Source organism: Helianthus annuus, chromosome 4 (assembly GCF_002127325.2).
Source record: "Helianthus annuus cultivar XRQ/B chromosome 4, HanXRQr2.0-SUNRISE, whole genome shotgun sequence".
Taxonomy (NCBI): domain Eukaryota; kingdom Viridiplantae; phylum Streptophyta; class Magnoliopsida; order Asterales; family Asteraceae; genus Helianthus; species Helianthus annuus.
This window is the reverse complement of record NC_035436.2, coordinates 170,170,038-170,194,036: the sequence shown is the minus strand read 5'-3', so window position 1 is coordinate 170,194,036 and position 23,999 is coordinate 170,170,038. Positions and strand designations below refer to the sequence as shown.

The window sequence follows — 23,999 nt, the reverse complement described above, 5'->3', positions numbered from 1 at the left end:
TGGTGTCTTGGCATTATTTTACTGTCTATATAAAATAAAAGATTTTCACCATTCATATCTCCACGGTCTATATGGAGGTATGTTGGCTACCTGGTCGGGGGTTAAGGGAACGGTTTGGTAAGGGTCTTGCCCTTGTTCAGCGTTTAGAGGTCCTGCTTGGGACCTGGGTCAATTTTAGTAGGATCTCCTTCAATGCCCATAGGTATTGGATGGCGGGGATCCAAACTCTTTGACCCCCTCATAAGTTAACTACTATTAATACTATAACCCGGCTATTTAGGACTGTATCCCTGCTGACTCAGACTACTTAGCCGAGGGTAACGTCACCGCCAAAAGCGGGGCCTAAGTAGTCTGAGTCAGCACAATTTGCACTAAAGGGTTGGATTATTGGAAGATAATGAATTAAGTTATTAATGTAAATTATGGTAGGCCCCGCTTTTGGCGGTGACGTTACCCTCGACTAAGTAGTCTGAGTCAGCAGGGATACAGTCCTAAATAGCCGGGTTATAGTATTAATAGTAGTTAACTTATGAGGGGGTCAAAGAGTTTGGATCCCCGCCATCCAATACCTATGGGCATTGAAGGAGATCCTACTAAATTTGACCCAGGTCCCAAGCAGGACCTCTAAACGCTGAACAAGGGCAAGACCCTTACCAAACCGTTCCCTTAACCCCCGACCAGGTAGCCAACATACCTCCATATAGACCGTGGAGATATGAATGGTGAAAATCTTTTATTTTATATAGACAGTAAAATAATGCCAAGACACCACGGACAAACGATAAGGAAAGATCACCTTCAACATAAGCAACTAGTTATTAAAGTCATTAATACAAAACCAAATAAAAAGTGCAAACGATTAAAAATAAAAAGTATTATACTAAACACTTGTCTTCACCAAGTGATGTAAGAGACTTAGGCAAACATGGCCTTGATTGTCAAGAACTCTTACGATCAATCTTGGATCCCGAGACGACTCACACACTCTATAATGGACAATGGATGATGGTGGTGGATGATGGTGTTATGGTGGTGGTGGGTGGTGGATGAAGTGTGAGAGAGGTGGTGTGCCAAGGGATGAGTTGAAATGAAGCCAAGCACTCCTATTTATAGGCTGAACAGAAGCCTGGGCACGGCCCCGTGTCCGCTGGACACGGCCCCGTGCCCGTCTGACACTCTCTCTCTTCATTAATTGTAATTCGCAATTACAATAAATGCACCTGCAGTACTCTGACCACGCCCCCGTGTCCGCTGGGCACGGCCCCGTGGTGGGCAATAGAAGCTTCTATCACTTTGTCTTTTCTGCCAGGGCTGACCATCCTGGACATTGCCCCGTGCTCGCTGAGCACGGCCCCGTGTTGAGCTGGACACGCCCCGTGTCCGCTGGACACAGCCCCGTGTTCAGCTGGGCACAGCCCCATGCTCAGCTGGGCACAACCCCATGCTCAGCTTTCTTCTTGTTTTTGCTTTGGGAGATGCTGTCGAGGAGTCGGGCATGCCACGTTTCTTCCTTTTCTTTGTATTTATGTTGGATTTGGCTGCATTTTTGCTTCTTTTGTTCATTTAAGCTCTTTTAACCCTGAAAATACAAAAGGAAGACAAAAGCACACTTTTTCCAACATTAGTACTTAAAAAGGGTTAGTTTTATGGCTCATTTAATGTAATTTATATGTTGCATTTTACTCACATCAAATACCCCCACACTTGAATTTTTGCTTGTCCTCAAGCAAAACTCTTTAATATGTGGCTTACACTCCCAAATGGAATGGGTAGAAGAGAAGGTTTTGGGCTTGTCTTGAGTGTCGGGAATCCAAGATCTTTATTGGGTTTTATTTTTATACTATTTACAATCCTCTTTGTGATTTATTTAGAACGTTTCATAAGAGAAATTACTTATTTGGGCATAACATGCCTTTTTAAAATTTCATTTATATACAAGTTCACATACCTCACGGGGGATCACTCAACACTCGGCCGAAGGTGTATTTTTTGTGAATCACTCGAGAGCGGCATGGAACTTATTCCTACCATAAGCTTGCCAAGCAATCAATCCTCCTCCTTTTTAACTTTATACCTTTGTAAATATCAAGAGGACTTTTTGGGTGAAAGGTTAGGCTTGGGCTAAAGGTGGGTGGTTGGGTTAGTGGTTAGTAAAAGGGCGAAAAGCGTAAAAAGCGTCGGTTTTCGTAAAACACTTTGTTTTTTTTTTTTCTTTTTTCTTCTTTTTTTTTCTTCACTTTTTTTTTATTCTAATGAAGCATTTTTCAAACAAGGTTTCTTTTGATGAGCTTGTTTGTTTATTGCTAACTTCATCTCTTTTTTTTTCTTTTTTTTTGTCTCACAAGAAAACCGAGCTTTGTTACTAAAATAAAGGGTTTAAAATGAAAAAGGTTTTGGTGGGTAAAGGGTGTTTGTTTTGGGGAAAGAAACGAAAAGGTTTAGGCTCAAAGGGGTTAACTAGTGGGATTTTTGGGTAGGTGGTAAAAAAAAAGGAAAATTAATGGTGTAGAAATAAAAAGGGTTAGTCCTAATGCCTCCATCATTTACTTACTCGGGTTTAAGTTGGTAAGGACCGGGAATGTATTGTCGTGACAAGTTCTAGAGTCGTAAGAACCAAGCGGCTATTCACACAAGAAACGAAAAATGAGCATTTAGTTTAAAGATGTATATTTGTATGCTCAATAAAGGCTCAAAACTCACTTTTGTGGGAATGGGTTTTTATGTGATCAAGTATATATAATCAAATTTTAACTAAGATTGTCATGCCGTTTCATAATCTTCTTATTTGGTTCTTTTTATCACGACGCTATCGGTTGTAAATTTATAAAAATATAACCTTTTTAGAACTTGTTATTCCCAAATTAAACCAAGACAAGTAAAAAAAAATGAAAAGTTTTTGAAAAAATTTGGGGTGATTAGCGGTTCCAATAGAGTTTTGTGTAAGGCTTGTTATTAGGACTTGCAAAATTCAAGGTTTTAGCATCCCCCCACACTTAAATTACACATTGTCCTCAATGTGTCCCAAAAATAAGTTTTTCGGTTGATTAAAATGTGTAAAAGTGGGTTAAAAACAAGATTTTATGGTACTGGGTAGCTGAACACGGGGTGGTGTTGGCTGAACACGGCCCCATGTCCAGACTGCCAGTACCAAAAGTAAACAGAAGGCTGGGCACGGGGGCGTGTTCAGTGAGCACGGCCCCGTGTCCAGGTACCTGAACTGGGCATTTCTGCAGATTTTTGGGCACGGGGGCGTGTTGGCTGAGCACGGCCCCGTGCTGAACTTGCTGCAATGAAGAAAAATTGTCGAGAGGCTCTGTTTTTGTGCATGGGGTGTTGGGTCAAGCTTCCCTTAGTATCTTTCACGATCCCGAGTGTGTTTTATTCCTGCAAATTAAAACTAAACTAGAAAGCATAAAAGTTAAACTAATCTAAAACTAAGGATAGTTCCGCGGAATGCCTCCGTGGTGCGCCACGTTTATAAGGGTCCTTGGCTAGACCCTCCTTATCGGGTGGTTCAGGCTCATCTTCAATTAGGGGGTCATTATTGCCAAAAGGATATTTCATTGAGCGCTCAAGATCTATGCTCCTTTTGAATGCCCCTAATTGAAGAGGTAGATTATTAAACTTCCGGTTTTTCAAAGCGTCATGAGTTTTTACAAAAGGTTTTCCCAAGACTAGAGGAGCGTCATCGAGGATGACAAAGTCGGTTGGAATAACCATTTGATTTGTTTGAACCAAGAAATCCTCAACTACACCGATTGATTTCATTACCTTTCGATCGGATAGAAAAATGGGAATTTGAAGTGGAGTAAAATCACTAATGCTTAATTTTTCAAAAATGTAGTTAGGCATTATGTTAACACAAAGATCTTTATCAATGGTGATATTACTAATAAATGAATTTTGAAAGAAACATGGAACCGGTGTAATGTTAATTTCAAAAGGATCTTCTTTTATTAGCGAGGTTTGATCATTAGTTAACTTAACACTTACTAAGTCTTTGATTTTAGAACTAGTGTTTAACTCTTTTAAAAACTTAGCATGAGGGGTTACTAAACAATGATTTTCGAAAGTAGGTGACAAGAGATTAATTTCTTCAAAATTGGACTCTTCTTGAATTTTAGCATTATCGGACTCACCTTTTTCGTTGTTTAACTCATGTGTCGGTTTTTCACTTTCTTGTTCTTCCATTTTTATACTTTCAACTATCTCTACGTTATTATCATTTTTTAACTCTTCTCTTGCGCGGGATTCCTCTTCCCTTGCGCGAGATTCTTTTATGCAACGTTCGATAGTTTTAATGTGTTCTAATATCCTATTAGTTACTTCGGTGAGATTGAAAGAATTTGGATCCTCAAAGCTTGAATCCGGTTGCTCGATCCTTGGTTCCTCATAATACTCATATGAAGTAGATGGTTCACACCATTGTTCTTCATTGTAAATATATGATGGATAAGGGTCGAAACTTTGTTCTTCATAGTACTCATATGAGGTGGGTTGTTCACGCCATGGTTCCTCATAATAAGAATATGAAGGTGGTGGCTCATATGTTGAATCTTCAAAGTATGAGTATGAAGGCTCATACCTTGGTTCATCAAAATATGAGTATGAGGGAGTAGGTTCATACCTTTGGTCTTCATAGGATGTGTATGAAGTTGATGGCTCGTACCTGGGCTCCTCATAATGGTTGTATGAATTGGATGGTTGATATGAGTTATTATATTGAACCGAGCGTGCGTTACGACAATGAGTGCAATAATTACCCCTATAATCATCCTCATCATAGGTGTAGTTGTAACCTCCTGAGTATTGATCCATAAGAATCACTCAGCAGACCACAACTGAGTCTCGGGACCAGAAAATAAAAATAAGACGGAAACAGAAGCTGGACACGGCCCCGTGTTGGGTGAACACGGCCCCGTGTTCAGGGTCTGTATCTGGGCGTTTTAATTAAAGTTACTGGTCACGTTGAGCACGGGGGCGTGTTCAGCGAGCACGGCCCCGTGGTCAGACTCTGTATCTGGGTATCTAACTAAAAAAATGCAGCACGGGGGCGTGTTCAGCGAGCACGGCCCCGTGTTCAGGCTACTGTAAATGCAAACTAAACTAAAATGCAGAAAAATGTGCGCGCGTTTTAAAAAGGTTTTGAAAAACTGATTAGGCCGTCGATTTTAAGCTTTCTTAAAATCCTTGTGTCCCCGGCAACGGCGCCAAAAACTTGATGCGTGTGTAGTGTAATATATTTTTGATGTATATTTAAGCCCCTTTTTTACACTTTTAGCCAAGTTTTAAATTTATAAAACACGATATTCACTAACACTAAACACACATATGGGCAAGTGCACCCATCGTGGACGTAGTATAGTGTTGGTAAGATACCGAGGTCGTCCAAGGACACAAGAGCTTTTAATACCGGTTTATCCTCAACGTCTAATCAAATCAAAAAGTGAGAAAAAAATGTTTTAATCTAAGAAAATAAAAACTAACTAAATGCTGAAAATAAAATAAAATAAAAACAGATAGACAAGATGAATCACTTGGATCCGACACGTGTATTAGTATAACCTTTGATTATTTTCGCACTTTTGCACTTGTTTAAGAGATTATCTTAGTTATTGTAGTAGGCCCCTCTTTTGAAGGCGACGTTACCCTCAACCCAGTAGTTTGAGTCAGCAAGGATACAATCCTAAAGGGTCGGATTATTGAAAGATAATGAATTAAGTTATTAATGCAAATTGTGGTAGGCCCCGCTTTTGGCGGTGACGTTACCCTCGGCTAAGTAGTCTGAGTCAGCAGGGATACAGTCCTAAATAGCCGGGTTATAGTATTAATAGTAGTTAACTTATGAGGGGGTCAAAGAGTTTGGATCCCCGCCATCCAATACCTATGGGCATTGAAGGAGATCCTACTAAAATTGACCCAGGTCCCAAGCAGGACCTCTAAACGCTGAACAAGGGCAAGACCCTTACCAAACCGTTCCCTTAACCCCCGACCAGGTAGCCAACATACCTCCATATAGACCGTGGAGATATGAATGGTGAAAATCTTTTATTTTATATAGACAGTAAAATAATGCCAAGACACCACGGACAAACGATAAGGAAAGATCACCTTCAACATAAGTAACTAGTTATTAAAGTCATTAATACAAAACCAAATAAAAAGTGCAAAAGATTAAAAATAAAAAGTATTATACTAAACACTTGTCTTCACCAAGTGATGTAAGAGACTTAGGCAAACATGGCCTTGATTGTCAAGAACTCTTACGATCAATCTTGGATCCCGAGACGACTCACACACTCTATAATGGACAATGGATGATGGTGGTGGATGATGGTGTTATGGTGGTGGTGGGTGGTGGATGAAGTGTGAGAGAGGTGGTGTGCCAAGGGATGAGTTGAAATGAAGCCAAGCACTCCTATTTATAGGCTGAACAGAAGCCTGGGCACGGCCCCGTGTCCGCTGGACACGGCCCCGTGCCCGTCTGACACTCTCTCTCTTCATTAATTGTAATTCGCAATTACAATAAATGCACCTGCAGTACTCTGACCACGCCCCCGTGTCCGCTGGGCACGGCCCCGTGGTGGGCAATAGAAGCTTCTATCACTTTGTCTTTTCTGCCAGGGCTGACCATCCTGGACACTGCCCCGTGCTCGCTGAGCACGGCCCCGTGTTGAGCTGGACACGCCCCGTGTCCGCTGGACACAGCCCCGTGTTCAGCTGGGCACAGCCCCATGCTCAGCTGGGCACAACCCCATGCTCAGCTTTCTTCTTGTTTTTGCTTTGGGAGATGCTGTCGAGGAGTCGGGCATGCCACGTTTCTTCCTTTTCTTTGTATTTATGTTGGATTTGGCTGCATTTTTGCTTCTTTTGTTCATTTAAGCTCTTTTAACCCTGAAAATACAAAAGGAAGACAAAAGCACACTTTTTCCAACATTAGTACTTAAAAAGGGTTAGTTTTATGGCTCATTTGATGTAATTTATATGTTGCATTTTACTCACATCAAATACCCCCACACTTGAATCTTTGCTTGTCCTCAAGCAAAACTCTTTAATATGTGGCTTACACTCCCAAATGGAATGGGTAGAAGAGAAGGTTTTGGGCTTGTCTTGAGTGTCGGGAATCCAAGATCTTTATTGGGTTTTATTTTTATACTATTTACAATCCTCTTTGTGATTTATTTAGAACGTTTCATAAGAGAAATTACTTATTTGGGCATAACATGCCTTTTTAAAATTTCATTTATATACAAGTTCACATACCTCACGGGGGATCACTCAACACTCGGCCGAAGGTGTATTTTTTGTGAATCACTCGAGAGCGGCATGGAACTTATTCCTACCATAAGCTTGCCAAGCAATCAATCCTCCTCCTTTTTAACTTTATACCTTTGTAAATATCAAGAGGACTTTTTGGGTGAAAGGTTAGGCTTGGGCTAAAGGTGGGTGGTTGGGTTAGTGGTTAGTAAAAGGGCGAAAAGCGTAAAAAGCGTCGGTTTTCGTAAAACACTTTGTTTTTTTTTTCTTTTTTCTTCTTTTTTTTTCTTCACTTTTTTTTTTATTCTAATGAAGCATTTTTCAAACAAGGTTTCTTTTGATGAGCTTGTTTGTTTATTGCTAACTTCATCTCTTTTTTTTTCTTTTTTTTTTGTCTCACAAGAAAACCGAGCTTTGTTACTAAAATAAAGGGTTTAAAATGAAAAAAGGTTTTGGTGGGTAAAGGGTGTTTGTTTTGGGGAAAGAAACGAAAAGGTTTAGGCTCAAAGGGGTTAACTAGGGGGATTTTTGGGTAGGTGGTAAAAAAAAAGGAAAATTAATGGTGTAGAAATAAAAAGGGTTAGTCCTAATGCCTCCATCATTTACTTACTCGGGTTTAAGTTGGTAAGGACCGGGAATGTATTGTCGTGTCAAGTTCTAGAGTCGTAAGAACCAAGCGGCTATTCACACAAGAAACGAAAAATGAGCATTTAGTTTAAAGATGTATATTTGTATGCTCAATAAAGGCTCAAAACTCACTTTTGTGGGAATGGGTTTTTATGTGATCAAGTATATATAATCAAATTTTAACTAAGATTGTCATGCCGTTTCATAATCTTCTTGTTTGGTTCTTTTTATCACGACGCTATCGGTTGTAAATTTATAAAAATATAACCTTTTTAGAACTTGTTATTCCCAAATTAAACCAAGACAAGTAAAAAAAATGAAAAGTTTTTGAAAAAAATTGGGGTGATTAGCGGTTCCAATAGAGTTTTGTGTAAGGCTTGTTATTAGGACTTGCAAAATTCAAGGTTTTAGCATCCCCCCACACTTAAATTACACATTGTCCTCAATGTGTCCCAAAAATAAGTTTTTCGGTTGATTAAAATGTGTAAAAGTGGGTTAAAAACAAGATTTTATGGTACTGGGTAGCTGAACACGGGGTGGTGTTGGCTGAACACGGCCCCATGTCCAGACTGCCAGTACCAAAAGTAAACAGAAGGCTGGGCACGGGGGCGTGTTCAGTGAGCACGGCCCCGTGTCCAGGTACCTGAACTGGGCATTTCTGCAGATTTTTGGGCACGGGGGCGTGTTGGCTGAGCACGGCCCCGTGCTGAACTTGCTGCAATGAAGAAAAATTGTCGAGAGGCTCTGTTTTTGTGCATGGGGTGTTGGGTCAAGCTTCCCTTAGTATCCTTCACCATCCCGAGTGTGTTTTATTCCTGCAAATTAAAACTAAACTAGAAAGCATAAAAGTTAAACTAATCTAAAACTAAGGATAGTTCCGCGGAATGCCTCCGTGGTGCGCCACGTTTATAAGGGTCCTTGGCTAGACCCTCCTTATCGGGTGGTTCAGGCTCATCTTCAATTAGGGGGTCATTATTGCCAAAAGGATATTTCATTGAGCGCTCAAGATCTATGCTCCTTTTGAATGCCCCTAATTGAAGAGGTAGATTATTAAACTTCCGGTTTTTCAAAGCGTCATGAGTTTTTACAAAAGGTTTTCCCAAGACTAGAGGAGCGTCATCGAGGATGACAAAGTCGGTTGGAATAACCATTTGATTTGTTTGAACCAAGAAATCCTCAACTACACCGATTGATTTCATTACCTTTCGATCGGATAGAAAAATGGGAATTTGAAGTGGAGTAAAATCACTAATGCTTAATTTTTCAAAAATGTAGTTAGGCATTATGTTAACACAAAGATCTTTATCAATGGTGATATTACTAATAAATGAATTTTGAAAGAAACATGGAACCGGTGTAATGTTAATTTCAAAAGGATCTTCTTTTATTAGCGAGGTTTGATCATTAGTTAACTTAACACTTACTAAGTCTTTGATTTTAGAACTAGTGTTTAACTCTTTTAAAAACTTAGCATGAGGGGTTACTAAACAATGATTTTCGAAAGTAGGTGACAAGAGATTAATTTCTTCAAAATTGGACTCTTCTTGAATTTTAGCATTATCGGACTCACCTTTTTCGTTGTTTAACTCATGTGTCGGTTTTTCACTTTCTTGTTCTTCCATTTTTATACTTTCAACTATCTCTACGTTATTATCATTTTTTAACTCTTCTCTTGCGCGAGATTCCTCTTCCCTTGCGCGAGATTCTTTTATGCAACGTTCGATAGTTTTAATGTGTTCTAATATCCTATTAGTTACTTCGGTGAGATTGAAAGAATTTGGATCCTCAAAGCTTGAATCCGGTTGCTCGATCCTTGGTTCCTCATAATACTCATATGAAGTAGATGGTTCACACCATTGTTCTTCATTGTAAGTATATGATGGATAAGGGTCGAAACTTTGTTCTTCATAGTACTCGTATGAGGTGGGTTGTTCACGCCATGGTTCCTCATAATAAGAATATGAAGGTGGTGGCTCATATGTTGAATCTTCAAAGTATGAGTATGAAGGCTCATACCTTGGTTCATCAAAATATGAGTATGAGGGAGTAGGTTCATACCTTTGGTCTTCATAGGATGTGTATGAAGTTGATGGCTCGTACCTGGGCTCCTCATAATGGTTGTATGAATTGGATGGTTGATATGAGTTATTATATTGAACCGAGCGTGCGTTACGACAATGAGTGCAATAATTACCCCTATAATCATCCTCATCATAGGTGTAGTTGTAACCTCCTGAGTATTGATCCATAAGAATCACTCAGCAGACCACAACTGAGTCTCGGGACCAGAAAATAAAAATAAGACGGAAACAGAAGTTGGACACGGCCCCGTGTTGGGTGAACACGGCCCCGTGTTCAGGGTCTGTATCTAGGCGTTTTAATTAAAGTTACTGGTCATGTTGAGCACGGGGGCGTGTTCAGCGAGCACGGCCCCGTGGTCAGACTCTGTATCTGGGTATCTAACTAAAAAAATGCAGCACGGGGGCGTGTTCAGCGAGCACGGCCCCGTGTTCAGGCTACTGTAAATGCAAACTAAACTAAAATGCAGAAAAATGTGCGCGCGTTTTAAAAAGGTTTTGAAAAACTGATTAGGCCGTCGATTTTAAGCTTTCTTAAAATCCTTGTGTCCCCGGCAACGGCGCCAAAAACTTGATGCGTGTGTAGTGTAATATATTTTTGATGTATATTTAAGCCCCTTTTTTACACTTTTAGCCAAGTTTTAAATTTATAAAACACGATATTCACTAACACTAAACACACATATGGGCAAGTGCACCCATCGTGGACGTAGTATAGTGTTGGTAAGATACCGAGGTCGTCCAAGGACACAAGAGCTTTTAATACCGGTTTATCCTCAACGTCTAATAAAATCAAAAAGTGAGAAAAAAATGTTTTAATCTAAGAAAATAAAAACTAACTAAATGCTGAAAATAAAATAAAATAAAAACAGATAGACAAGATGAATCACTTGGATCCGACACGTGTATTAGTATAACCTTTGATTATTTTCGCACTTTTGCACTTGTTTAAGAGATTATCTTAGTTATTGTAGTAGGCCCCTCTTTTGAAGGCGACGTTACCCTCAACCCAGTAGTTTGAGTCAGCAAGGATACAATCCTAAAGGGTCGGATTATTGAAAGATAATGAATTAAGTTATTAATGCAAATTGTGGTAGGCCCCGCTTTTGGCGGTGACGTTACCCTCGGCTAAGTAGTCTGAGTCAGCAGGGATACAGTCCTAAATAGCCGGGTTATAGTATTAATAGTAGTTAACTTATGAGGGGGTCAAAGAGTTTGGATCCCCGCCATCCAATACCTATGGGCATTGAAGGAGATCCTACTAAAATTGACCCAGGTCCCAAGCAGGACCTCTAAACGCTGAACAAGGGCAAGACCCTTACCAAACCGTTCCCTTAACCCCCGACCAGGTAGCCAACACCGTGGAGATATGAATGGTGAAAATCTTTTATTTTATATAGACAGTAAAATAATGCCAAGACACCACGGACAAACGATAAGGAAAGATCACCTTCAACATAAGTAACTAGTTATTAAAGTCACTAAAACAAAACCAAATAAAAAGTGCAAAAGATTAAAAATAAAAAGTATTATACTAAACACTTGTCTTCACCAAGTGATGTAAGAGACTTAGGCAAACATGGCCTTGATTGTCAAGAACTCTTATGATCAATCTTGGATCCCGAGACGACTCACACACTCTATAATGGACAATGGATGATGGTGGTGGATGATGGTGTTATGGTGGTGGTGGGTGGTGGATGAAGTGTGAGAGAGGTGGTGTGCCAAGGGATGAGTTGAAATGAAGCCAAGCACTCCTATTTATAGGCTGAACAGAAGCCTGGGCACGGCCCCGTGTCCGCTGGACACGGCCCCGTGCCTGTCTGACACTCTCTCTCTTCATTAATTGTAATTCGCAATTACAATAAATGCACCTGCAGTACTCTGACCACGCCCCCGTGTCCGCTGGGCACGGCCCCGTGGTGGGCAATAGAAGCTTCTATCACTTTGTCTTTTCTGCCAGGGCTGACCATCCTGGACACTGCCCCGTGCTCGCTGAGCACGGCCCCGTGTTGAGCTGGACACGCCCCGTGTCCGCTGGACACAGCCCCGTGTTCAGCTGGGCACAGCCCCATGCTCAGCTGGGCACAACCCCATGCTCAGCTTTCTTCTTGTTTTTGCTTTGGGAGATGTTGTCGAGGAGTCGGGCATGCCACGTTTCTTCCTTTTCTTTGTATTTATGTTGGATTTGGCTGCATTTTTGCTTCTTTTGTTCATTTAAGCTCTTTTAACCCTGAAAATACAAAAGGAAGACAAAAGCACACTTTTTCCAACATTAGTACTTAAAAAGGGTTAGTTTTATGGCTCATTTGATGTAATTTATATGTTGCATTTTACTCACATCAATAATCTCTTAAACAAGTGCAAAAGTGAGAAAATAATCAAAGGTTATACTAATACACGAGTCGGATCCAAGTGATTCATCTTGTCTATCTGTTTTTATTTTTATTTTATTTTTCAGCATTTAGTTAGTTTTTATTTTCTTAGTTTAAAAACCTTTTCTAACATTTTGATTTGATTAGACGTTGAGGATAAACCGGTACTAAAAGCTCTTGTGTCCTTGGACGACCTCGGTATCTTACCAACACTATACCACGTCCACGATGGGTGCACTTGCCCATATGTGTGTTTAGTGTTAGTAAATATCGTGTTTTATAAATTTAAAACTTGGCTAAAAGTGTAAAAAAAAGGGCTTAAAATATACATCAAAAATATACTACACTTCGCACGCATCAAATTTTTGGCGCCGTTGCCGGGACACAAGGATTTTAAGAAAGTTAGGAATCAACGGCCTAATCATCTTTTTATTTTTTTTCTTTTAATTTTTAGGATTTTCTTAGTTTTTCAGCTTCTGCAGAGCTCAGCACGTGCCGTGCCTGGTCGGACACGGGCCGTGCCCAGCATTGTTACTGGCAGTTTTTAGTTTTCCAAGTTACAGAAGGCTGACCACGGGGCCATGTCGGTGCAACACGGGGCCGTGTCCAACTCTCTAGTAACTGGGATCTGGAAAACAATCACTGTAACTCCGACCACGGGTCGTGTTCACTGAGCACGGGGCCGTGGTGAACCTTCTGACCAGCATTCTTTTCTGTTTTTATTGCAGGACTTGGAACCAGATGCCACCCCTACGCAGTGTATGAGCTCCACTTCTAATAAGGACATAAAAGAACCTCTAGAAGAACCCGAACGCTTTCTCAGAAAAAGACTAAAAGCCAAGAACCAAGAGAAAGTTTCGGGGAATCCACTTCCAATGGCGGACCAACGTACCCTCATGGATTATCTACGACCCACCGTAGGTAACCTAGGTGCCGCTATCAATGCACCGAATGTTGAAGCCAATAACTTCGAACTTTGGCCGCATTTGATACAGATGCTCCAAAACTCCGCAACCTTCCATGGGCTTGCGGACGAGGATCCCCATCTACATATTACTAATTTCTTAAAAATATGTGATACCTTTCGGATCAATGGAGCATCAAATGACGCCATCCGCCTTCGAATGTTTCCTTTCTCGCTAAAAGACCGAGCAAAAGCTTGGCTCAATGCCCTCCCAGCTGGATCGGTAAACACCTGGGATGAACTAGCCCAAAAATTTCTATATAAGTATTTCCCTCCAGCTAAAACGGCTAAATTAATGACTGAAATTAATACATATTCGCAAGAGGACGGGGAATCCTTATATGAAACTTGGGAAAGGTTCAAGGAGCTATTGCGAAAGTGTCCACATCACGGCCTTGCGATATGGCAACAAGTATCCACTTTCTATAATGGGTTGTTGCCACACACAAGGCAGACACTCGACTCTAGCTCCAGAGGACTTTTAGGTAATCGCCGCCCGCATGAAATATATAACCAAATTGAGGAAATTGCTCAAACCAATTTTCAGTGGCACACTCCCCGAGGCAATAAATCTATTGCCCCGAGCGCCCACAAGGTTGACGAAAGCACTTCTTTACAAGCCCAAATCGAGGCTCTTTCTTCAAAAATAAAAAAATTGGAAATGACAAAAACAGTCTCGATTATGGCTTGTGAAGGGTGTGGTGGGCCACATGAAAATTGGAGTTGTATGAAAGAAACAGACGATCAACAAGAGTCGGTAAGCTACATTGACAATAGACCTAGGCCGTCGGGTCCTCCAACGGGCACTTACAACCAAGGATGGCGAAACCACCCTAACCTTGGTTGGAGAGAGCCCGGCAATAGTAGTAACCAACAAACCCAACGAACAAACTTTCAACAACCAAGAAATGAGTCACAAAATTTCACTCAACAACAAGGTGGACGAGAAAGGCTTGAAGATACTGTATCTCGCCTCATCTCCGACACTGAAAAGAAAAACTCGGAAAGGTTTCTACAATTAGAATCAAATTTTAGAAATCAACAAGCTAGTATTCAAAACATAGAAAAACAATTAAATCAACTAGCTCAAAATTTTTCCGAGAGACCACAAGGTGCATTACCAAGCAATACCGAAACAAACCCAAAAGCGCAAGTCCATCTCATCACGTTACGAAACCGCACCGTGGGGCCTGCGGAAGCACCACCGCCGACAGAAGAAACTATACCCCCGCCTCTGCAGGAGAAGAACTCCCCTCCATCATCAGAGCCTACCAAGGCTCCTCGAGTTCCGTACCCCGGTAGGTTAATTCGTCAAAAGACCAATGAGCAATTCGCAAAATTCGAAAGTTTATTAAAACAAATGCATGTCAATATTCCTTTTATTGATGTCCTAACCCAAATGCCCAAATACTCTAAGTTCATGAGGGACTTCCTCACTCATAAAAAGAAAATTGAAACTTTGCAATTAGTTAACTTAGGCGAAGAATGCTCTGCCCTCGTACTCAACAAACTTCCCCAAAAGAAAATCGATCCTAGAAGCTTCACGATTCCCTGCTCGATCGGGGACTCCCCCGTTCGTAATGCACTAGCCGACCTTGGGGCTAGCATTAACCTCATGCCTTTATCAATGTTTAAAAAACTCGGCCTAGGAACAACGAGTCCTACAAAAATGAGCATACAACTTGCTGATCGATCCGTCAAATTCCCGCAAGGTGTCATCAAAAATGTCCTAGTAAAGGTAAACAAATTTGTTTATCCGGCCGATTTTGTCATACTCGATATGGAAGAAGACACCGAAGTCCCCCTCATACTAGGGAGACCATTTCTCGCCACCGCACAAGCAGTGGTAGACATGAATGACGGAACGCTCATCCCTAAGGTACGGAGATGATGAAGTAAAATTCGGGGTTGGGAAGAGAATAGAGGACGACGACCCGGTCAACTACATGAAGGTTATTGATTCGAGTTTGGATGCTGCTCTCCGACGGTGCAACATGGGATACCAAACATCCCACTCAGAAAACATATAGCCTCACATTGGGTCTAGCCAAGGACCCTTATAAACGTGGCGCACCACGGAGGCATTCCGCGGAACTATCCTTAGTTTAGTTTAATCTTTTAGTTTTAATTTGCAGGAATAAAACGCACTCATGGTGGTAAAGGATGAAAAGGGAACCGAGAAACATGGACCGATGCACAAGAACAAGGCCACACGTCAACAATTTCTCCGTTACAGTAGGTTCAACACGGGCCGTGCTCAGCCAACACGGCCCCGTGCTGCACCCCCTGCAGAAAAACGCCCAGTTCAGGTAACTGGACACGGGCCGTGTTCACCAGACACGCCCCCATGTCCAGGCTTCTGTTTCTTTCCTTTAATTTTCGTTAATGGCACCTGAACACGGGGCCGTGTCCGGTCCCCACGGGGCCGTATCCAGACTGCCAGTAACATAAAATCTTTGCTTTTAACACCATATTACACATCTAATCAACCTAAAAATTTATTTTTTGGGACACATTGAGGACAATGTGTAATTTAAGTGTGGGGGGGACGCTAAAACCTTGAAATTTTGCAAGTCCTAAAAACAAGCCTTACACAAAACTCTATTGGAACCGCTAATCACCCCAAATTTTTTTTCAAAAATTTTCAATTTTTCTTTACTTGTCTAAAGTTTATGTTGGGAATTCTAAGATTAATAAGGTTATATTTTTACAAGTTTACAACCAATAGCGTCGTGATAGAAAGAACCAACATACGAAAATTACGAAACGGCATGACAAGCTTAGTTAAAATTTGATTATATATACTTGATCACATAAAAAAACTCATTCCCACAAAAAGTGAGTTTTGAGCCTTTATTGAGCATACAAATACACATCTTTAGACTAAATGCTCATTTTTCGTTTCTTGTGTGAATAGCCGCTTGGTTCTTACGACTCTAGAACTTGCCACGACGATTCATTCCCGGTCCTTACCAACTTAAACCCAAGTAAGTAAATGATGGAGGCATTAGGACTAACCCTTTTTTCTTTCAAAACCATTATTTTCGTTTTTCTTTTCACCCACCTAAAAACTCCCCCTAGTTAACCCCTTTGAGCCTAAACCTTTCATTTCTTTACCCTAAAAACCTTTTTACCCACCAAAAACCCTTTTTGTTTTTACCCTTTATTTTAGTAACAAGCTCGGTTTTCGTGTGACTACAAAAAAAAATGATGAAGTAGAAATAAACAAACAAAGCTCTTAAAACAAAAGCTTGTTTGAAGAAATACTTCATAAAAAATATATATATATATATATATATATATATATATATATATATATATATATAAACAAAATGTTTTACGAAAACCGACGCTTTTTACGCTTTTTGCCCTTTTCTAACCACTAACCCAACTACCCACCTTTAGCCCAAGCCTTTACCCAAAAAGTCCTCTTGATATTTTACAAAGGTAACAAGTTAAAAAGGAGGAGGATTGATTGCTTGGCAAGCCTATGGTAGGAATAAGTTCCACGCCGCTCTCGAGTGATTCACTAAAAATTACACCTTCGGCCGAGTGTGAGTGATTTCTCCCGTGAGGTATGTGAACTTGTATATAAATGGAATTTTAAAAAGGCATGTTATGCCCAAATCAGTAATTTCTCTTATGAAACGTTCTAAACAAATCATAACGAATAGGATTGTAAATACATAAAAATAAAACCCAAAAAAAAATCTTGGATTTCCGACACTCTATGACAAGCCAAAACCTTCTCTTCTACCCATTCCATTTGGGAGTGTAAGCCACATATTAAAGAGTTTTGCTTGAGGACAAGCAAAAGTTCAAGTGTGGGGGTATTTGATGTGTGTAAAATGCAACATATAAATTACATCAAATGAGGCATAAAACTAACCCTTTTTTAGTACTAATGTTGGAAAAAGAGTGTTTTTGTCTTCCTTTTGTATTTTCAGGATTAAATGAGCTCAAATTCACAAAAGAAGCAAAAAGACAGCTAAATCTAACATAAATATAAGAAAAGGAACATAAGTGGATTGCCCGACCCCTCAACAGCATCCTCCCAAGCAAAATAGAGAAGGCAGAAGACTGAACACGCCCCGTGCTCAGCCAGCACGGGGCCGTTCCCAAGAAGCAGCAGAAAAGACAAACCTATAGAAGCTTCTATTGCCCACCACGGGGCCGTGTCCAGTGAGCACGGGGGCGTGGCGAAAGTACGGCAAGCGCATTAATTGTAATTGCGAATTACAATTAATGAAGAGAGAGAGTGTCAGACGGGCACGGGGGCGTGTCCAGCGGACACGGGGCCGTGCCCAGCCTTCTGTTTAGCCTATAAATAGGAGTGCTTGGTTTCATTTCAACTCATCCCTTGGCACACCACCTCTCACACACTTCATCCACCACCCACCACCACCATAACACCATCATCCATTGTCCATCATTGAGTGTGTGAGTCGTCTCGGGATCCAAATTGATCGTAAGAGTTCTTGACAATCAAGGCCATGTTTGCCTAAGTCTCTTACATCACTTGGTGAAGACAAGTGTTTAGTATAATACTTTTTATTTTTAATCTTTTGCACTTTTTATTTGGTTTTGTATTAATGACTTTAATAACTAGTTGCTTATGTTGAAGGTGATCTTTCCTTATCGTTTGTCCGTGGTGTCTTGGCATTATTTTACTGTCTATATAAGATAAAAGATTTTCACCATTCATATCTCCACAGTCTATATGGAGGTATGTTGGCTACCTGGTCGGGGGTTAAGGGAACGGTTTGGTAAGGGTCTTGCCCTTGTTCAGCGTTTAGAGGTCCTGCAAGGGACCTGGGTCAAATTTAGTAGGATCTCCTTCAATGCCCATAGGTATTGGATGGCGGGGATCCAAACTCTTTGACCCCCTCATAAGTTAACTACTATTAATACTATAACCCGGCTATTTAGGACTGTATCCCTGCTGACTCAGACTACTTAGTCGAGGGTAACGTCACCGCCAAAAGCGGGGCCTACCATAATTTGCATTAATAACTTAATTCATTATCTTCCAATAATCCAACCCTTTAGGATTGTATCCTTGCTGACTCAAACTACTGGGTTGAGGGTAACGTCGCCTTCAAAAGAGGGGCCTACTACAATAACTAAGATAATCTCTTAAACAAGTGCAAAAGTGCGAAAATAATCAAAGGTTATACTAATACACGAGTCGGATCCAAGTGATTCATCTTGTCTATCTGTTTTTATTTTTATTTTATTTTTCAGCATTTAGTTAGTTTTTATTTTCTTAGTTTAAAAACCTTTTCTAACATTTTGATTTGATTAGACGTTGAGGATAAACCGGTACTAAAAGCTCTTGTGTCCTTGGACGACCTCGGTATCTTACCAACACTATACTACGTCCACGATGGGTGCACTTGCCCATATGTGTGTTTAGTGTTAGTAAATATCGTGTTTTATAAATTTAAAACTTGGCTAAAAGTGTAAAAAAAGGGCTTAAAATATATATCAAAAATATACTACACTTCGCACGCATCACCCGCCGCCTTGTCATTTTTGTCCTTGACGGGGGGCGGGCCCTGCTTGATATCCCTTACTAAGTGTGCCAATTTACCCGCTTTCACGAAGTATTCAATCTGATTTTTTAACTGAAAACAGTCGTTAGTATCTTGGTCGCTCCCTTTATGGTATTCACAATATTTACTTGTGTCTTTGTTGGGATGGTCTTTCAGCGGCTTTGGAGGATTAAACTTGAGGTTCTCTGAGGCCAGGATTTCTGCTGGTGTCTTGCTCAGGTTGGGGTAGTCGGATAGCGGCTTAGAGGACTCATTCCTTGAATAAGTGTTCCTGGATCTGTCATACCGCGAGTCCGTCCTATCTGTTCTGTGGTATCGGTCTCCTCTACCCTTACCTTTAGCACCTCGTTGCTCTCTTTCTTCCTGGTTTTTCAGGGCCTCCTTTTTCCTGTTGGCAGCATGACTGGCTGCCACGGCCCTTTCTTGTATAACATACACTTTAGCGATCCTCAGTATTTCATCAATGGTGGGAGTTACGCCATCCCTTCCATGAAGTGTTCTTAGCAACTCGTCGTCGTTTACTTCTTGCAGGAAAGCTCCACACGCTAGGCCGTTTGTGATGCCCGGGATTGCCAGGCTTTCCTTATTGAACCTAACGATGAAACTTTCAACTGTTTCATTGTCTCGCCGGTGAATGTGGAGGAGCTCGTTTCGATCTTTTGTGTGCCTGCGCTGTTGGCTGAATTGTAAGATGAATTTAGCTTCTAGATCTTCAAAACTGTCAATTTCCCCCGTGGGCAGACTATCCCACCAAACGCGAGCCGCGCCTACCAGCGTTTGGATGAACATTTTACACCAAAGAGGCATAGGCCAGCAAGCTACTTCTCCTGCACTTTTGAACAGGTTGAGATGATCATCTGGATCGCCTAACCCGTCATATTTACCTACCGTCTGAGGTAACTTGGGCTTTTCCTTGATAGGAGCTTCCGCTATTCTTCTGGTAAATTTGGATTTGAAAGTAGCGTCTACCGGTTTGTAAGGCCTGGTGAGTTCGTCTTCTTCCACATTAATAGGTTGCACAGGTGGGGTTATCCCGCCCTGGCTAACACCCTGGGTGACAGGAGGTGGAATTGGAGTGATGTTCACTATTGAGCTTGGACCTCTTCCTGGGGAAAACGAGGCCTAGACGTGTTTCCCCTATCATAGGTAGGTTCCACCGAGGGAGGGGTTTGGCTGTAAACTGGTTGGGATGTTGGGAAAGTCCACCAAGGCGGCATATACGCTGCATATGGCGATTGTTGAGAATAACCTTGTGGTCCTCCCTGGGGAGTATACGTTGGCGTGTTGTACTGAGGTAAGTACCCATACGGAGGGGCGAGATAATACCCGGGAAAATAGGCTTGATTCCTTGGAGTAACTGGGGCGTTCAGGATTCCCGCCGGCATGATCACAGGCTGATGGGGCGGCGTGGACAATGCCGCTGTTAACGCTGCTGAATATAAAGGTGGCATGTCGTATGTGACCGAAGGTCGATAGTACTTGGGTGTTCCCCCCTGTGATGCGATGGTGCTGGGGTTAGCTGACGCGATAACCGGCATAGTGTTATGACGCATCGTCTGTGAGGCTGTGGCTGTGGCGTAAACGTTTACGCCTGTTGTGATAGGACCTGCTGACTGGAGTTGCAAATAGGTGTATGATAATAAGTCCGCTGCTGTCGTTCCAGAAGAGGTAGCGGCAGTACCAGCAAAACCTGGTGGGGGCCTCTCTGCTTCAAACTCCAAGTCGAGTGACCTGGTTACCATCGGCGAAACTGGCATGGAGACAGCAGGGATTGTTTCTATCAGCGGATTATTAGTTAACATTGCCTGACTTGGTGTCGCTGTCATGTTCTGATCGCTTGCCATCGGGTTCAGTCTTGTTGTTGCTACTAGTCTGGTCCCACGGATGGCGCCAATGAAGTAACACTGACCTTCACGGTAGTATCCAAAGAGGACTTCAACACTTGGCGATCCGAACAGCTTGACTGCAAAACAGAACACCGTTAGGACTCATTACAGGAATGGGGTTATTCCTGTAACCACCCTCCGGCGTGAGAATAAGTCTCGGTTTTGGGAGTAAAAGAATATGTGTAGAGAGAGAAGTTGTATAAGAGTAAGATAATCCATACCTTAGGTGTTCACCTCTATTTATAGTTTATCATTAGGGTTTCCCCTAACTTAGGATGGGCTCCGATAAGTTAGGGATTTGCATGATCTTCCCAAAAAGTTGGAGATTTGGTTGCGTGACCTATCCATGCAAGATGGAATGTTCTAGAACGAATGTCTATGGTTATGTATTTATAATAAAATAATAGGTAATGACCGGGTCGGTTTGACCAATTCGGGTCATATCTCGTCAGGTATAAAAGCTTATTACCCGTTCCAAACACAGAATTACTTCACAATCAAGGGTTTCTCAATGTGGGATTACCTCCTCCTCTTCTTGCTACGATCCAGGATCAAATCCTAGATTCTCTGCTCCTCCATTGACGCTCCATCTCTTGTAGTTCTCCCCTGGCCTCCTTACTTCTAAAGATTTGATGTTTTGTATAAACTAGTGGGTGTTTGTGAAACTATAATGTAACACCCCGTATTACCAAATGTCAAAGTCAAAGTCAAAGTTAAAGTCAAGATTGACTCCTTTGACTATAGTTAGTCCATTTTGTGTTTGCGATTACGTTAGTTGTATTATGTGGAGTAAGTGTTGTTAATTAAAGTAATCGAATGTTCAAATCGATGCGAAACGCTAAACGACTGTGAATAATAGGAAGTAACAATGCGATAAAGTCAATTAATCAATAATCGAGCTAATCTAATCATCATCGAACTCAAGACTCGAATTACGCGAATTCTGGTGTTAGTATACGTGCGTGTGTGCCTTATGTGTTACTTGTGCATGTTTACTTTATGTTATGTGTGGAAATCAATCGAAACTCGAAACTCAGTCAAACTCAATCGAAATCGAATTATGATAATTGGTGGCGAAAAGACAGCGCGAGACATAGGTGATTGTATGTTAGATATAGTGGTTGGGATTAAAAGTAATTTGAATAGGAAACTCTATCGCATCCTCATCAATCGCAATCGAAATCGAAATATCGAAAATCGTCACACCGAACACTCGAATCAGGCAGCTGAACGATCAGGCTCTCAGCCGATCGAACAGCCCAGCCGACCGGACTGCTGTCTGATCGGACAGGTTGTCCGATCGGGTGCCTGACCGAACGGCCAGCCCTTTCCTCTTTTGGAAGCCTATAAATACCCCTGTCATTGTCATGCTTACCATTTTTGGAAAGCTCTGACCGACCAGCTCGTGCTCCCCTACTTTTCCCAGATTCCTTCCGATTCCGGTAAGATTTCATCCTAAATCATGTACTTTCTTGATCTATACACACTCCTACACCTTTCTATCTTTCAAATCTTACTTTTTAACCGTGAAATCATCAAGATTCAAGTGTTCAAGGATGATGTCATCATGGTGTTCTTGAAGAACTTCATGTTTTGGCTTCAATCCACCAAGAATAACTTGGATCTAGGCGATTTCCACATAAATAAACAAAGATCTATCATAGATCTAAACATTTATACGGTGAAAAGGATTGAAAGAATGTTTTCCAACTTTCTTTCAACTCTTTTACACTCAATGCCTTCAAACCGGTAGAAACGGGGTTTGAACCGACTCACTTATCATCCTAGTAGTTGTGCGGTTCAAGATTCGGGTTCTATCCACGAGATTCACCGACTTCGGGTTAGACATTAAACTCCGTTCCGAACAGCTCACCGGCCGGATTTGGGTGATTCCTGTCCGAGCAGGAGAAACAAGTAAGAACGAGGGTTCTATGGTTCAACTCATTCTCAAAGTACCTCGATGTAACGTCAAACAATTAAAACAGCCAAGTGTTAGACGAACAAGTCGACCAGGTCAGGAAGCTGACCGATCGGGCTGACTGTCCGAACGGACAGCCCAGCCGATCGGATAAGCCAGCCGATCGACCAGGCCAACCGATCGGCTAGCACATGGCCCCACGCTTTAACAAATTCATGAGGTCTAGTATTGAACGAAGTACTGTTCGATCGGACTACGGTCTGATTTGAATTACTCTTCGGATCATGAGACACTATGCTTCAACACTTACTCGATTTTCAACTTGTTCAACAGGTTGGAGTGCCACCCGATCGGTCGAGCCGTCTGACCATGTGACACCCTGATAAGAACTGTTGTTGAAGTACCTAACCGATCGATTAAGCCGACCGATCGAATGGTCCGTTCGATCGATCGGCCTGAAAGGTAAGGATACTTCAATGTTTTCAAATACTACAACGAAAACCTCAAAACATCAAGCCATCATACACAAACACATCCTTCTCAAAGGAAGAAACAATCCACTCAAACAGTCCATCCGATCGGCCTACCGACCGACCGAACAGACTGTCCGAACAGACTGGTTAACCGAACGGTCAAGCCGTCCGATCGGAACTACCGTTCGATCGACTAGGCTGTCCAACCCTCCAACACTTGTTTCCATTTTACGCGTACTCATCGTTATGCTATCGAACTATTCAGGCTAACCCTACTCTCAAGTGCTCCCTTCAATCCATCAATCACTGTGAGTATACTCGAACCCTTTTTGCTTTAGCACTTTTGGGTGTTACATACGTTCCTTGTTCTAAATCACAATCGAACACACTACTCAATTATTTCAAGCGCTAACCGTTACCGCATGTATTACGTGACTAAATGAATGCTTGTTGTTATGTTTACACGTGGAATGCTGTCTACCTGCCTTAACGACGATAGTACTATAGTTTGGACTCAGCACCCATTCACACGGGGGTTGTTAAGGACAATTACTTGCATGGATTACGGTGGTAATCATGTATTGCGAACTACCTCGGACAGTCAACCTGCAGTCATTGGAATCGATAGATCCATGTCGATAATTAACATGCTTCGTTTTCCTCTGTGTATGCGTAAACTATTTCGAACTCTATTATGCTATTATCAAACTTGTATGCTCACCTTTACATTTTATGTATTGACTTTATTTTAACGTATGTGGCAGGAAATTAGGATGCTTATCTGCTAGGAAGGCGAGCTTAGAATAAGCGTCTAGAGCATAGTTGTCTGTAGATCTTGCAGATAGAGTCTCTAGAAGCATTTGAAC

At 41.6% G+C, this 23,999-nt stretch overlaps 1 non-coding gene across 1 annotated transcript; it reads right to left on the bottom strand.

Annotated features, from left to right (window-relative positions):
- Window positions 1-13,590: 13,590 nt before the first annotated feature.
- LOC118491946 lies at window positions 13,591-13,697 on the bottom strand. The gene has a single exon (XR_004892391.1). It is a non-coding gene; the product is annotated as a small nucleolar RNA R71 (small nucleolar RNA).
- Between the last annotated feature and the right edge of the window lie 10,302 nt (window positions 13,698-23,999).